This window comes from Rattus rattus, chromosome 4, assembly GCF_011064425.1.
Source record: "Rattus rattus isolate New Zealand chromosome 4, Rrattus_CSIRO_v1, whole genome shotgun sequence".
In the NCBI taxonomy this organism is placed as follows: Eukaryota; Metazoa; Chordata; class Mammalia; order Rodentia; family Muridae; genus Rattus; species Rattus rattus.
Window position 1 is genome coordinate 149,775,318 of NC_046157.1, and position 18,452 is coordinate 149,793,769.

Genomic DNA, 18,452 nt, shown 5'->3' on the forward strand with positions numbered 1-18,452 from the left:
TTAAGCAATTACTATGTAATTATTTTCAAATAATTACAGCCCACAAATGACTCTGTACACATTACTGAAATATATACTTAATATTTTCTACTCAAAGGAAAGTCATGTCAAACTCTAGCCATTTAACTCCAGAGGAAATGAGGTCTAAAAGGTTGGGCAGTGTGGTTTAGGTACACTTATGTGGTGGTTTGAATAAGAATGACCACTATAGACTCATATATTTGAAGGCCTGGTCATTGTGGAGCAGCACTATTTGAGAAGGATTAGAAGGATTAGGAGGTGTGGTCTTGTTGGAGGAAGTGTGTCACTGTGGTCGAGTTCCTCTCAGTCTGTGGATCATGCTGTAGCTCTCAGTTATCGCTCCAGCACTGTGAGTACCACGATGCTTCCCACCATGGTGATAATGGACTACACCTCCAAAACTGTAAGCAAGCCCTCAGTTAAATGCTTTCTTTTATAAGAGTTACTTTGGTCATGGTGTGTCTTCACAGCAGTACACCAGTGACTAAGACAACTCATGCAGTGTCAAGCAGGGCTTGAATTCCTTCTCCACTGAGATTTCTATCTGCCATCTCACCCTGGGCAATGATTGTCCTTATCTTTCGTATTACAATTACTCCTATAGTTGGTTGACTAATGGACAAACAAATTTATGCTTCCCTAATCCTGGGACTCTGTTATCTAACTTGGAAGTCTCAATAGATGTAGATAAATAAGGATGTTAAAATGTCCTGGAAGTGTTCTCAAAGTGTGCTTATAGTGAGAGATAGAGGAAGATTTAATACACATGTACTCCTAGAGGTAAGGAGGAGCAGGAACCAAAGATTACAATAAAGAGACCCACAGCCAAGAATTGCCAAGCAGTGAATACCAGAAGCCAAGAGGCAGGGGATGAGTTTTATGCAGAGCCTCTTGATAGAGGGTAGTTGTGCTGACAATTTGATTTCTAGTATTTATTTTGTCTCTGGAGTAGTGTGAGAGTACATTTCTATGGTTATAAATTACCCAGCTAGTGCTAGCTTGTTTTGGCTATCTCGGAAAACAATGTCAATTCTCAAATATATTTCCCAGACTCTATTTGTGTTACCCCTTTCCCTCAAGATGCATCTCAGTTCACTTGTTATGTTCATTCGGGGTTACCTTCTCTTTCTTATCCTTGGGATCTGGATAATTACAAATTATGGCTGCTTTGATCTGTTTTGGATCCTCAACTATTTTACTTTGCAGGGACTGCTATCCTAGGCTGGGTTTTTCTCACCCAGGTCTCCCCTGAGCTGTCTGCAGACCCCTGCACTCCCATTGCCTAGGTTTTATCTTTATCTCCTGATTGCTTTTCCTAAAATGACAAAGCTAAGCTATAGCATTGAACTTGGAGACTCTTGCAGAGTCGAGTCCTGAAACAGTGAGAGGGTGGAAGCCCTGGAGGTGTGTCTGTCTGGGTCCACTCAGTGCCCTGCTGGTTACTAGCTGTGCCCCTTTAGGCAAGCTACCCGTCCATGTCTCAGTCCTGTGTCTGAAATTTGAGGATAATTTAGGACCTGATGTGTAAAGGGATAAATTAGGATAAATGAACTGCATTCAGGTTCAAGTCTCAGAACTCAAGAAATAAGCAGGAAGCAGATAGCCTCTCCCTCACAAGCATCACAATGTTCTTAATATCTGGAAATGACCTTCAGGATCTACTGACTGGTCCTGTTTGCTGTTATATAACCATCTCCTAAGCCAACCTGTTTGTGTTAATCAGGATGGTCCCACAGTCATAGAACAATAGCACTATGCACTATGAAGCTCTGGCTCTCAGAAGAGTAGAATCTGACAAGGCCTAAGAGCTGCCTCTGGCAAGCTTGAGGCCCAGTATAAAGATTAAAAAACCAATGCTTCATTTCAAAAGCAGCCAGACAAGAGGTGCTCTCTGCTACTGGAGAGGACAGCTAGTTCATTTTCTTTACTGCTTCTTCAACTTTCCAAAAGGCCTGTATGTATCATGAGGACAATCTAACTTTCTCAGTCTACCAAATCAAATAGAATCTTGTTTAAAACACCTTCACAGAAACACTTATGGGCACCTCATAGCTCAACAAATTATCCTAATTCCCTCTATAACAGTTCAATAAAGACTTCGAATTTTCCAGAACAGGGTTAGCTCTGTCTCATATTCCTGTCATAGCTCAAATGTTTGTCATCAATTTTGGATTTTTAAACAAAGAGGTGTCTTTTATTTATTCATCGACAATTCTACACATGTGCCTTGATCATACCCAGCCCCAATTATATCCTGGCACTTCCTCTAGGACCCCTAACAGGTCTCTCGCCCATTAATGTTCTCTCCTTTTTTGGGTTCAAGTGCCACTTGCTTCTCTATGTGGCAACTCAAGTATGTCTTCCCATCCACATTAATCTCTCCCCGAACCCCCAGTACCTGCTAACATTCCATTCATAGATATATAACCATGCTGTGCTAAAACTAACCATTGGCTCAAATCCAAACTCCACAGAGAACTAAACATAGTCTCAGATCTTGTTTTTTTGTATCATTTCTCATGGCTGGCCAGATGCCTGGGCCAACATAGGTGCTCAGTAAATATTTATTGAATAATCCTTGCAGCTTTAGGGAAACAGAAGAAACAAGCATTTCTAGTGAGCAAACCGGGGTTCTATTCACAAGCAATTGTAACATTCCCTAAATGTAGACTTCCCAGAAGGTACCATGTTTGCCATTCATCCCCTAGAGAGGGAATCTGAGGACAACCAGGAGGAGAACCCTGGCAAAGTTGAATCACTGTGGATGGTGCCTTGGGAGAAAGGCAATCTTTGAGGCATCCAGGCGGTAACCTTTATTTAATTGGCAAGATGGAAATCAATGGCACATATGGCACTAACAATTTTAGATTTTGGATTAGTGTGCAATGATTATCTGCTGATGAAAATAAAAAAATATTCAATTAATCTTCAAACCATTTGTGTGTGTGTGTATGTGTGTGTGTGTGTGTGTGTGTGTGTCCAGGAAAAATGTCAACACATTTTGTATATTCTTAAAAGAAAATCAGATGTTGAAATTTGTGTGAAGGAGAAGAAAAGAAGAGCTCTAAAGTGGCAGGTACAGTTATCTAAAAGGACGTGTATATTCAATAAAACCTCTAAGTTGCAAAGCTGACATTATATGCACTACCTCTGTTTTGTGCCAAGAAGAGGTGAGTGCTGGTTAAGAGATTTGCCTATTATTATTTCTTTTGCTTTTAGCTTTCAAAAAATAATAGATGAAATATTGATGTACTCTGTAGTACTTTAAAAAATATATAAACACATCTTCCTTCTTTCCTTTACTCTCTTTCTATATCTCTTTTTACATCCTGACTACAGTTTACCTCTCCTCCTTTCCCTAGTCCCTCCCTTCCACCCCCATCTACTACTCCTCAATTTTTTTACAGAAAAGAGCAGGCCTACAATGGATGTTAATCAACCATTTGCAGTAAGACTAGGCACCTTTCCTAGTACTGAGGCTGGGAGTAGGAAGAAAGGATCCTAAAAGCAGGCAAAAGAATCAGAGACAACCCCTGATTCCACTTCTAGGAGGACCACAAGAAGATCAAGCTACACAATTTTAATATATATGTAAAGGGTCTAGGTCTGTCCCATTCAGTCTTTCTGGTTGTTGGTTCAGTCTCTGTAGGCCCCTATGAGCTCCGGTTGGTTAATTCTGTGGGTTTTCTTGTGGTGACCTTGACCCTTCTGGCTCCTACAACCCTTCCTCACCTCTTTGGTAGGATTCACCAAGCTCCCCTGATCTTTGGCTGTGGGTATCTGCATCTGTTTCCATTTGTTGCTTGGTGAAGTCTCTCTGATGGCAATTGGGCTATATATTACATATATGAATATATATAAATTCATATATATATATATGAATATAGCAGAATATCATTAGGAAGCATTTTCTATCCTAGCTCTCTGGGTTATTTGGCCTCTGAATGGCCTCTTGAGGTAGATACAAACCAAGTCACAAACCTTTGGACTCTGTAATACTTTGAATCAAAATGTCCTTTAATGGAGGAAAGGTTACAGAAAATGTGGTACATCTACACAATGGAGTACTGCTCAGCTATTAAAAATGATGACTTCATGAAGTTCTTAGGCAAATGGATGGAAATAGAAAATATCACCCTGAGTGAGGTAACCCAATCACAAAAATCACACATGGTATGCACTCACTGATAAGTGTATATTAGCTCAAAAGCTTGAATTACCCTAGAGACAATCCACAGACCACATGAAGCTCTAAAAGAAGGACTACTAAAGTGTGGATACTTCTGACTTTCTTAGAAGGGAGAATAAAAATATTCATAAGAAAAGATATGGAGACAAAGTTTGGAGCAGAGACTGAAGGAATGGCCATTAAGAGCCTGCCCCATCTGAAATCCAGCCCATATACATACAGCCACCAAACCCAGATAATATTGCTGATGCTAAGAAGTGCATGCTGACAGGAGCCTGATATAGCTGTCTCCTGAGAGGCTCTGCCAGAACACAACAAATACAGAGGCGAATGCTCACAGCTAACCACTGAACTGAGAACAGGGTCCCCATTGGAGGAGTTAGAGAAAGGATTGAAGGAGCTGAAGGGGCTTGCAGCCTCATAAGAACAACAATACCAACTAACCAGAGCTCCCAAGGACTAAACTACCATCCAAAGAGTACACATGGATAGACCCATGGCTCCAACTGCATATGTAACAAAGGGTGGCCTTGTTGGGCACCAGAGGAAGGAGAGGCCCTTGGTCCCGCCAAGACTGGACCTCCTCGCCCAGCCTCCTGCCCAGTGTAGGAGAATGTCAGGGTAGGGAGGCAGGAAGGGGTGGGTGGATAGGTGGGGGAAAGGTGATAACATTTGAAATGTAAATAAAATATATCCAATAAAAAATGTCCTCTGTAGTATTAGGCATTTGAACACTTGGTCCCCAGTTGGAGGGACTGTTTGGAGAGGTTTAGGTGGTACAATCTTGCTGAAGGACAAGGAGAACAGGCCTGAGAACAGACTTTGAGAAAAACAGGCAAAAACATTTTGCCTGTTTCCATTTGTCTCTCTCTGCTTCATTTTTGCAGTATATGATGTGAACTCTTGGCATCCATTTCTCCTTCCGTACTTGGCACTTGCTACTTTTCCTACAGATTCTGATGGACTCTTATTCTTCTGGACCCATAAGCCCAAATAAACCTTTTCTTCTGTATGTTGCCATGGTATTTTATCACAGAAACAGAAAGGTAACTAAAAAATACAGACACATTAGGATGTTGATAAAATTTTCTTCACAGTGAAATAAAATAGTTGTCTTAATAATTACCTACTTCATTTGAAGATTGGTACTGAATAAAACATTACTTTAGGTATTTTGAACAGAAAGGAATTCATCCTAAGGCATACGGGGCTTAGATAAAAGTTGGGAAGGCTGGAGATATGGATGTCCAGTAGGGTAGGGGGGAAGCAGCCTAATGACCAAAGCCATGATGTTATCACAAAGGCTTCAGCTGTCACCATCCCACTCCTGATACTAAAAGCTGGTGATGCAATATGAAAATTTGTTTGTGGTCATTCACATCAAAATGACTTCACTCAACAGTAGCACCGCAGTCTGCTGAAGGGCTTCTATGATGCCCACATGACAGATCCAAACTACAGCCTTGGTGCATTTTGTAATTCAAACTGGTTTTAATTTACTGCTGATAAAACATAAGAAACCTACCTTCCATTTTTTTATATCATAATTGGTGTTCTTTTTACATAATGTTTTACTTTTTTTTCTATACTATAGACTTTTACCAAGACTGACATAACACGAACCACTTCAAGATCAGACCTTTAACATCTTACCTTTCTAGAGCAGCCGTTCTCAATCTGTGGGCCATGACCCCTTTGGGGGCTTGAGCAACCCTTTCCTAGAAAACATCGAAAAACACAGAGATTTATATTATGACTCGTAACAGCTGCAAAATTAAAGTTAAAATGTTGCAACCAAATAATTTTATGGTTAGGGAACACTGCAACATGAGGAACTGCATTAAATGGCTACAGCGTTAGGAAGGCTGAGAAGCACTGTGCTAGAGGCTACACATTGGAGACCAAGAGGTTGGTGGGGTTGGTTCCTCTGTGGACTGTGGGGAAAGTTCTACTCCATGCCTTTTGCTTAGCTTTTAATGGAGGTCTTGCATGGTCCCTGGAGTATTGAAACATTATTACATTGTCTGTCTGTCCACATGACATTCTCCTTTCCTGTGCTTATGCTGAATTTTCTTTTCTTTTTTTCCAAAGAATGAAAACACAGCTATATTGGATGAATTTGTCTGACCACGTAGGACCCAATTTTTAAGTGTTTTCACACAGTGGCCCTCTTTCCACATTAGATTGTCATCTATAGGGCTGAGGTTAGGAGTTATATATGAATTTTGAGGATGATACAACTGAGCCATGGCAAACTCTTACACTTAACCATTCAACCAACATGTGAGCTACAGGTTTATAATAGACTTATTTATTTAAAGTTTGATTTATAATTCCTTGCCTGAAGACATTCTTAATTTCATGTGGATCTTTTACTAAGATTTTCTTCACCATTACTATCTATTACAGTGAAACAGGAACCTTAGAATGAGGTAGCTTCTAATTAGATTCTATTCATTTTCAGGGAACAGGATGCCATTTCATGAAACAGCATTTACAGTTGTACCGGAGCCCTGACATAAATGGCAGGCAGACAACACTTCTCAGAACCTTTTGGTGAGAATTTCTCCCTGATTTATCAGATTCCCCCATGTAGCCACTGTAACATGACCACCCCATATTGATATCATACACATTGGGCCATCCCAATGGAAATAGGACGTATGCTCATTTCCCAAAGAGTTCCTACGTCCTCCTGATTCTGTGACTCGCTGTCCAGGGCTGAACAGCATATATCCTGAGGCAGTCGCTCCTGTTGTCAAATTGGCAGGACTCTAGGACAACAGTGTACAGGTAGGGAACATTTTAACCATGCAAAATCTAAGTGCTTTTTATTTTACAGGAAAATAGTAGATCCCAAGAAGACAAAACAAATAGCTCACCATATGTTGTCTATAGCTGCTGCTTACACTTCTTTTATATTTTGATTGGCACATTCACCAAGTGAAAATATGTGCATCTGTACAAATAAAGTCTGAGCATCATCATATCTGCAGCAACTGTGATGGCTGCTTGGAACATGCAGTGGGAGTCATTTTTCAGATACCAATACGGTGAGTTTTCAGAATATATGTCTCCATGGACAAATGCTACAGGCTTTTATCTTGCAGGGATAAATTGTATATTATTCTGCATATAAAACTATAGTGTGAATGCATCTTTTAATTATGTTTCTGCAAATGCTACCCACACTCCCAGTCTCCAAGGTATAACATCAGGTGTCAGAGACCCAACCAATCATATTGGGACCAAGTAAGAAATGGAGGCAGAAGAATGAGGAAGAATCTTTCCTCTTGGATACAAAACCAAATCTCAAAAGAAGTTGAACCTACTAAAATATAAATCGCGTCCACTTCCTTCTCTGGCTTCTTTATGAATTACAAAAGTGACCTTTAAACCACCTTGAGAGATAGCAGCTGACTAGAAAATTACAGTTATTAGCAGGATAACCAGAGATTAAAGTATTTAGAATATTGTAGGAAAAATACTAAGAGACAGATGTTAACAATTTGCACCCTCAAAAGACAGCTACAATAAAACCCTATATTGTAGTCTTTCTGAAGGATGATTGGGGGATTTGGAATAATGCACCGTACCTAGAAATCTGAATGTGAATAGGTAAAATTACCTTTTTGAGAAACTGTTCGTGGAAGTTTGATTTCCTTAAATCATGGCAAATGACTAATTATATTTATCAGGCATTCACCTCTCCCCCCATGGTTTTTAAGTGTAATGCTTTCCTTTATTCCAAATAACTAAAATGTACATTTACACATTTGAAAGACTTCTTTAATATAACAGCTGCATAATAATTATTGTCTGCTCACTGCTAACCCTTTAGGAAAGAAGGCTTGGGAACTACTGGCTAAAACCCTAAAACTAATGTTAGAGATTATGGGGTAAAAGAATGTCTACTAACTTCCTTTTCATCCTGGACAGATCATCCATCATTCAATTGTCATTTTACTTCCTTCCTGGGGTAGGGAATCCCAGAGTCAGATGACAAAGACTCTTGGAAAGCCAGCACCATCCTGCTGCCATCTAAGCCCTGCCTCTGCCTCTTGCTTTTATTTGACCTCACCCTAATTACTTAATTTTGTATGCTAGAGTCTCCTTGCACCTCACACAGAGCAATGATTGATACTGGACTGACGAGAAAAGTTTCAATTTTTTAAAGAATTTGAAGTCTTGTCCAGGTAGGATTTGCTGCTGCTACCTGCTATCTGAAGGCCCTTAGATAATGGAAACCCATGTTAACCTTTAAGTAAAATAGAGTTGAGATAATAGAATGGCTTAGTTTATGAAATATTTAAGCAATTACTGACCATAACTACCCAGTGCATGGCGGGTGATTTCTAAATGATGAAACTATTACATGATGATTGGGGGGGTAGTGGCAGCTCAACAGCACATTTGTGTCCTCTGATGACATCATCTAATCTTAAGGATGCCTCTAGAATATTCTAGAATATTCTTTTTATTTTTTTTATCGGTGTCACCATATACCTTTGATTTTTGTTATGGATGTATGCAATTCAGAAACTATGTTAACTATGTGCAATTCTGATCAGTGCTGGACCTGAAGACAAAATCAAAGAGCAAAATATATACTTGATATTTCTCCTTTGAATTGTTTTATTGCTCTGTCTAGCTGCATAGGTCTCCTAATCCCATTGCATGAGCCAAGCTCATGACCATCCCCTGGGTTCTCCTTTGCCTTTTGTGTGCAGCCAACAGTCAAATCTAGTTGAGCCTGTTTGCAGACTTTCCACTGCTTCTGTCTCACTCTAGGACTGTCTCATTCTTTGCTCTCACTCTAATACATCGAACACATCTAATATATCCAACATCCCCCTCTACTTTATCCTTTCACTGGGATATATATAATTGGCAGGACTCTGGCTATCTCTGACTAACACTGGCTTCCAAGCTACGATTTCAACATTCTTGTATCTCTTCATGGATTGCTTAACTCACTTAAATTGACACTCTTCTTCCTGATTATCTGTTTACTCCTACAGCTTCTCATTGAGGGGATCCTACCAAACATACAGTTCCTACGCATCCTTACAGGACAGTTTCAAGACGTGTCCTGTAATGTGACATCTTCTTTACCTAACTGTCTAGCCCTAAGCCCTGTGTGCCTCTCTGGCTGTAAGAACCGTGTCATTTCAAAACCTTCTACACATTTCACCTTTACCTCTATAACATTATTTATGCTTACTTTGTATCATATTAATTTTCCTGCCTGAAGTTTATTCCCTTTGCTCTAAATTTTCACAGAATAAAATATAGACATACTTACTTTTGCATCTCTATAATGCTGAGCGTGGTTAATATGGACAGTTAAAAATACTCATTTCATGATTGGTGGTTATAGTAAAGGGGAAAGTAATCATGTTTATCTTCCATCAGTATCTAATAGAGATTTTACACACACACACACACATACACACACACACATACACATATACACACACACACACACACAGAGAGAGAGAGAGAGAGAGAGAGAGAGAGAGAGAGAGAGAGAGAGTATCATGTGAATATAATCTGAAAAGGCAGAAAAAATGTATACAAAAATCTTATGAAAATGACTAATAGGGGGATCTGATTGGGCAGGCTCTAAGGGAGGATAGGATATAGAATTTTAGTTGAAGATTGTAAACAAAAAGTTTGAGGTTGAGGCAAAACATTCAGCCAAGACCTAGAGAAGGAAGAGATCACGGTCATATTCAGAGCACAACATCCAGATAGATCCCTGTGTGACTTGTGAATTTATTTGGGTTCCTTTTACCCAAAATGGTCCCATGTAGATTTCTATATTGAAAGTTTTTCTCACAAGGGTAGTTTAATCTGACTCAAGGTAACAGAACCGTTTCCTTAATATCACGGAGAGGGGACAACTCTGCTACTAGATAATAGTTATTTTGTGACCTGCAGCCCCCTCCCCTTACTGAATGTAATTGATGGTTACTAAAACTCATGCGAAGAGAAGTGCTCATTTCCACATTTTTATAACTCAACATTTTGTTTTATGATTGCAGAGAAGGCTGCAGATCAAACTTAATATGCTGTAAGTGTATATTTCAGCAGTACACCAAGTTTAAAAAGAGTTGACTCATTTAAGTGTTATGATGAAGCATGAAGATTGGCAAGCATGAAAATTTGAGTGGTGTGATGGCTTGTACATGAAAAGTGATTAATAAATATTGGCTGGAATAGACTGGTATGATAGCCACTCATTAGTTGTCTATGGAGTACAGATAGGCTACCCTTAGCCATCCATATAACTGCACCAAGACCTGCTGTGTTAAGTCTCTTTCTCTCTGTGTGCCTGTCTCTTTGTCTCTCTATCTCTCTGTCCTTTATAGATCTTTATTTTGAGGTCTATAAAACAATCCATTATCTTTAAAAGCTGATTACCTATTTCCTATGTTTAAGCTCACTTTTCCCAATAGTGTTTTTATCTTTACTCAGATAAAACGGAACAAATAAAATTATCACAACTTCTTTTTTCATATATTATCATCTTTAAAATATATCTGTAAAAAAGTATAAATTAAGGGCTTGGGAGAGGGTTTAATTGGTAAAGTGCTTGTAAGACTAATACTAGGACCCCAGAACCCAAATTAAGAAAAGCTAGACATGGTCATGTATGAGTTCAATTTCAGCACTGAAGAGGCAGAATCAGGTGGATCCCGGGTGCTTGCTGGTCAGCCAGCCTAGCCTAGTTAGAGAATTCAAAGCCAGTAAAAGGTCTTGATTTAAAAGAAAAGAATGCAACAAAAAGAAGAAAAAAAGGAAATAAAAAAGGCAGTTAAATGATATTTGCACCATCAATACCCAAGGTTGTCTTCTTTCTTTCCATATACTTGCATTCACACCTGTATACACGTGTATGTACATTGAATGCACACACACACACACACACACACACACACACACACACACATTCATGCACACATTTACAAAGCTGTATTTTTCAGTTTGAATGTATTATGTTTATGATTCTTTAAATATTAATGGAAATTTCCAACCAATGGGGTTTGGTCACATCAGTAAAATCATGTCATTTATGCTCTTAAGTAAACAAACACCCAAATCTGAATTAAAAATTTACATATAATAATTTCCAAGTTGTGATAGGCATCACAGGGTCCATTGGACGAGAAAGAAAGATGGACAGGAGAAAAGTTTTAGAGAGAAGAGGCTACTGGAGTGAGGAGAGAGAGGCAACCAAGAGAACATGGAAACAGATGTAAAGATTCCTCTCTGTACATTTACAGGTTGTTATGAATATTCTTAAGGGATGGCTGTGTACAGGGCTTTGAATTTCTAGGTGGACAAGTATATCTTATCAGTTGGATCAGAGGTTATTTTGTTGTGTGTTCTTTCATGTGGTGACTTAAGTTCAGCGAGTATGTGGTGGCTGAAGACACTAGTCCGCCATGGAATTGGGATGTGTGTGTCTGGCATGGTGGCAACCTGCCTTGGGAACTAGATGGGTAGAGAGATTGTTGCCAGGCTCAGAGAGAAGCCATCAGCAGTGTGATATGAGATAGAGCAAAGCAGGTTAAGAGGCTTTGCTGACTGAGATGAAGATCTCTACCAGATATCTTGGGGCACTATGGCGCTGGATCAAGTGCGGGATAAAAGACAGTATATTTTATAATTTTACAGCAACATAAGCATGGTAGTCCATGCATGTAGCTATCTGCTTGAGAGGCTGAGGCAGGAAGATTGCTAATGAATTTGACACTTGCCTGGGCCACATTGTGAGCTCATTTCTCAAAGTCAACTAACTTGATAAAAATTTTAAATTATCCTTTTATGAACCTAGTGTTAAGAGGTGGAGACCAGAAGAGAGTTTCAACTGGTTATGGCTACCCCTCCCCTGCCAAATATGGCTGACTATAATTGGGATTCCTTATCATTCTTAGTAGGAATAAATTATAGATATCAACATTTTAATGCTACTGTGGGGAGAAAAGTATGCACAATAATTTTTCTTCAAATGTCCATTTTTTACCATGGAAATACTTTGCTCCCATATATGAGATTTATTTGATGATGATAATAATAATAATAATAATAATAATAATAATAGTTATTATTTTTATATAGGGTCTTACTGTGCATCTAAGTTGATCCTGAACTCATGATATCAGTGATCCTCCCAACTCAGTTTCTCAAGTGTCTTGGACTCCTGGTGCCGACATTTTGGCTTCATGAAGATTCTGTACTTGGTTCTTCAGAGTTGAAATGCATCTTATTTAGTGGTTGAGCCCTTAAAAAATAAAACTCAGGTGTTCTGTCTGCCATAGTCTCCACACAATAATGAAGGGTGGAGAGAAGATGACCATGGCCTCTAGAATAGAAAATTGCACAATGGGAGGGGGAGAGAAGGAGAGGGGGAGGGGAGGGAGAGGGAGGGAGGGGGAGGGGAGGGAGGGAGGGAGGGGGAGGGGAGAGAGAGGGGAGAGAGAGACTGAGACTTCAAACACCATGGTGGCTGTTGATCCGGGTCCTTATACAGTTAGCTTCCTTTAGTGTTTTGGGATTCTTGTTTTCATCCTATTTGTTAATGTATTTCCTTTCTGTTTGAACTTGTTAGAAATAAGAATTTGTCACAAATGGCCAGACTCTCTACAGTCTCTGACTTTTTCTATAGAGAGAAAGCTGAAGTGAGATCGCCCTTTGGTAAGGTTGCTTACAATGCAGATCCAGTGAAGCAAGTGACAGATGTTGCCAACAACTATGCTCAAGTTCAGAAAAGGCAGAAGGAAGCCGAACTACCTGACTTGAAGAAAAAGGTACTAAATGGAATTGTCTATGTGATCCAGAGGGCAGAGAGGAGAAAAGAAGCCTTTATGTGAGTTGGGGAGGGTCTACTTTCAAATGAATGAAGATTCATTCATGGGCAAAAGGGTAGTGCTAGGCTCGATGCAGGGTTTTCCTTACACGGGTGGGCAAACAGTACGAATAAGAAACTAAATTCATATTTTTTCCCTTGAGAATAAACACAATAGGAAATAGCAACAGATCTTTCCCTTCTCACAGCAGCATCTTATCCTGTTTGGACTGCAGTGACAATCATGACTATGCAGGTTATAAACAACAAAATACATTATTTTTTCATAACCTCCACCTGGGAAGTCCAACACTGAAGCCTGATAGATTTGATTTTTGTGTAGGCTCACTTCCCAGCCCATAGAGGACAACTCTGTCACTGTGTCCTCCTCTTGCAGAATGCAAAAGTAAGCTTTTATGGAGAGAAATGTCTCCTTTAGAAGGTCACATATCCATTCATGGAGGCCCCATCTCCATGGTCTCCCAGAGACCTACCTTCAGGATTTGATTTCTGCATATGAGTTTTGGCAAACACAAACTTTCAGTCTGTGGCACCTGGGAAATGAATCACCGCTATGCACTCTCATTAGATTCCATATGGCCCTGAACATAATGAGCAAATGCATAGCTGAAAGACAGCCAAGTACTCTCTGTGCCATTCTAGTGATAGAATTGATTCCTCCTTAGATAGCCACTTCGTCAAAATGCGTTGACATGAACGAAAGGACTGAGACAATAACATGGTAGACAGAATATTAGAATCCCATAATCTTACAAAAGTGCTTGGCTCAAGTTCGTCTCTGATAAGTCCAAACAGCAGTAACTTGAGGTCCTGGGGTCCATGTGGACACTTGGTTCTGAATGCTGCTGCAAAGAAGACAGACAGGACAGTGGGCAGAGCTAGATGTGCTTCAGGGAAGTAAAAGTTTCTCAATCACACAGTTGATGGATGCAGAATTATGAAACACCTTCTGATTTAGTTCACTGGGAATGCCAGAAATCTCTTTCTGAAACTCCCCAACTTAACTTTAGAGATGAGGCGACACAGCGTTTCAAGACAAAAAGCCTTAGCTCTCTAAATTAGTTTACCACAAGTCTATAAATCAAGGCCATTTTTCATTCTTCACTCTGGTGGTCATCCCCCTGCTTGGCTACATCCTGAGGTGGAAGACCTTTCCCCTTCCCCAGATGTGTTTGGAATGTGGCCACGCTCCCACCTTCCCTTTATCACTAATTGCCTCATCTCTAAACCAGGCAAGTGCAAGCTGAGTGCATGGGAGGAAGCATGTATGGGACCTTATTAAATTAAGGGCAGTCGGGTTAGAAGCTGCAGCATAACTTATGTCCACCCCTCTGACAGTAAACGTACTCATCCGGATTCCTGACCCTGAACTTGCTTTGTGGCCCATCACATTAATTATGGTGATATGAAAATTAAAAACAAAAACAAGAAACCCCCTTTGTCTTTTGGAGCTAAGGAAGTGTTTGTGGACTGTACTGGGTTTCCTGAGTGTGGTGAGCATTCCCTGGTGATGCATTTATAATACTGACTCTTTCCTAACATCCCATTGCTTACACAGGAAGAAAACTTCACTGCTCCACGGTCCTTAGCTCTCCCCTCTCGTTATATGCGGAGGTTAAGAACATGTGGATTCGAGATAAGTGGCCACTTAAATTATTTAACATTTATGAATGACCAGCACACAAAACCCTATACACACAGTACTCACAAGCACGCCGGGTGGTAAGAATGAACTTCTCAAGGTAAACCAGCTTGCTTCATCATGGTGGCCTAGACAGGAGTTATAGGGGCCATATCTATCTTAAATTCTTCTCTAGGTGGGAATGTGGTAGGGCTTTAAACATGTTTAAATAAAAGTGAAGTGAGTTTGAAACCCATAAGCCTTGTTTCTAAACAGGGGGCTCTATACATCGTAGGCCATGGGATTATATTTCTGCTTTTATTAATCACAAAGGAAGTGCGTGCTCAACCAGCCAAAACTGGTTTTATTAGCGAGCGGACTTTCCTTGCACCTCCGTTTATAGTCTGCATTCTGAGAAGACTTTACAGTCTTCCTTCTGCTTATTGCTATTCAAAGTAATTGAGCTCAGGCTTAATCCTTGTGAATTCACCGAATAACTCAGCTCGCTGTAGAGGAGAGCAATGCTCGCCTTTCTGTCTGGGTCTTTAAGATCCCACATGCTTCCAGTCAAGGAGCAGGAATCCAAGAGGAGATGCTTTGTGAGATGCCTGAGGTTGGTGGGTTCACTCTTCAGTTCAATGTTATTTTGGCTTCCCCCACTGGTGTGCAGAGCTGCAGAGCTGTATCTGTGAAGCTGGAAACTTCGCTCGCACTTCCCCAGAACACTCTGCATGGACACATGATGAATGATTGGATCTGCTGGCCTGTCATCAATCTCAGTGAATGAAGAGGGAGCGACCAAGCTGACATATCACCTCTGAGGACTGGGTTATGGGTTCCTAACTGATTTATCTGCCCATTTCTCCTCATTATGAAGAAAGGAAATGGTTTAGTGCAAATATTTTATAGAGACGTTTGGTTAAGGTGAACCAATCTGGGAAAACAGATCTCCATCCTGGCTTTATTATTGCTCTCCAAAAGCCCTTGTTCTTGAATCTATATTCAGTTATAAGGCCTCCAAAACAGATTTTTCCCTCCTGAGCCAATAAAAGGTTAAAGCTGGAACTTGCTGAGCCCTTCTCTATTTAGGAGATAATAGATTAAGAATAACTTAGGAGTCTGAGGACTCTTTATTCTGAGTGATGGTTACAGAGAACAATATTAAGAATCAGAAAGACAGAGCCCACAATCATGACAGCACTGTGACTCACTGCACGGGGTACTCTTGTGCTCTTGATACAATAGAGTCCATAAAGCCATGATGTCATAGCAGCTATGATTACTTTGCTCTGGACCTGCACAGTATATACCCTCTCAACAATTGGGGATAGCACAAGGTTCATGAGACACTCTCACTTACTGCTGAATTACTGGTCACTGATGAATGCTGGGAAAGGGGGAGCCAGTTGTACCTATCCCCAGTCTCATTTTTTCACTCCTTAAATGCATTTAGGGTTAAGCGAGCGAATGCTTGCCTTACAGAAGATCTAGATAAATCTACCAGCATCTTCACTCCCATCAGCCCATGGCATGAGCATCCACAGGAGGAAGTTACTAGCAAGGAATGTGAAGAAGACAGTTCATGACTGTAAGGTTTATGGAGCCTGAGTTTCAGGACCTGGGAGTCCAGAGAGTAGGTGCCATATTTGACCTGTGTGTGTTTAATCTTGCATTAGCTGTCTCTGTGCACATCTGGAAAGACTTTCTGCTTTCTCAGCCCCATGTATGCATACATCCTTCCTTGTGATCCAACTTCTGTCTCTTTCTTTATTCACAACACACTTCCTGTCTGATATTTTATTCGTTAAAGTAGGAAAAAGTCTGCAGGCTCCTGCCCAGTTCCACTTTCATGGCTTTTTATGTACTGTTCTTTGTCACAAACATAATTTCAAGTTGCCTTTAATGAATTCTTATTTTCCTTTGAGAAAATTTGATGCATTAGTTTAGACATACCACTATCCCTAATTCTCAAGTGGATGTAAGTGACACCCAGTGCACCTTTCCCAACAATCTGTAATTTTCCTCAATATTTGGCTCAGATAAGGACTCTACCCCCAGCAACTCATTTGTATTATTGCTTCTAAGAGTCAAGGAACACTGAGAAAAAGAAGAAAATGGTAAGAGAGGAGGACATCCAAAATCTATCTCATTGCTGCCATAGAGTCAGTGTAGCCACAGACTCATAGCAGCTAGGATACCTCGCTCTGGACCTGCACAGGACATACCCTATCAGCAGTCATGGATGGCAGAAAGGGTCCTGTGAACTTCTCTATGTAGAGATTGTCATTTCAAAGCCTGGCACAGGGAGTTGCTTTAACTGTGATCTTAGAGTACCATAAACTTAGTATGGAGGGCCTTATAAAGTCCAATGTCTTTGTTTATATAGATACAGGAGAAGCAAATGGATAATTTAGGTATAGATGTCTATGAAAAAGTATTTATATATATGTATATACACAGAGAGATCAATATATGAGCATATATCTCTTTGATCTATTAGCCTAGAAGACATACAGAAAGGATGGCCAAGTATTGATGAACACAGACACTATCAAGGTGTTGATCTCTAACATCTTTCTCTAACAAAAGAATCTAGGCCTCTTTTGGAAAATGACCTTGTATAAAGCAAGAAACACACAAGCTTGTCTTGGATCAGCCTTAGTGCTAGAAGATAAAATGCTAACATGTACACACACTTAACCAACACAGGGTGGGAATATATCAAAGAGGAAGAAGAACCAACCAAGTGAGTGACCAATGGTTAAAATTAGGCACAACGAAAATATAGAAAAATATTAGATTATAACTCCAAATACAAAGCTTGTGGATATGTACGATGCAAAATAATTATTAAGTAATTTGACAGGTAGAAGAGAAGCCATACATATCCTGAGCATGGTAGTGTAAGGAGATACTCTGAACTAATGGGAAAGGCAGCAATAACAACTATCAATCTTTAATGCTGAGATGCGTATGATGACTAACTTCCAGAACAAGGTATGCAAGGGACAAAATCTTTCCATTAGGACATGGTTCTCAACCTTCCTAATGCTGCAATCATTTTGTACAGCTCTTCATGTTGTGGTGACCCCCCAACCATAAATTTATTTTTGTTGCTACTTTATAACTTTAATCTTGTTACTGTTAGAAATTGTAGTGTAAATGATTTTGGAGATAGAAGTTTGCCAAAAGGGTCATGATTCAGAGGTTGAGAACCACTGCTTCAGCCAGAGCATTAGAGTTAGCCTCAACTGGGATAATCCTGTTGATGGTATATATCTTACTGGATGTGATGGGAAAGCCCTGCTCTTCCTCCTCCAAACTTGTAACTCTATTTTAGTGATGGAAAAAAAAATCTCAGTTGAGGAGGTTCTAAAATATGCCTGATCAGTTTCCCTCAAAACTGTCAAGGCCATCACAAAGAAGGAAAGTCCTGATATCTATTGTAGGCAAGAGATATATAAGAAGACATGATGCCCTGGGTGGTACCCTGGGTAAGATCCTGGAATGGAAAAAGGAGGTTTGCAAAAGCTTGAGAAAGTAGAGTGAGTCATGACCTTTAACAGTAATGGTTCTATAGAGAACCTCATCCAATAACAAGTGGCACCACATGGAGCTAAGATGGCAGTGACCGTGACAGCCATGGCCAGGGAGACTATGAGAATCCTGGGATAGCTCTTCCAGGTTTCTATAAATAGGACATGAATCTAAAATAGAAACCCTGACAAAAATGATTAAGAAAAAAG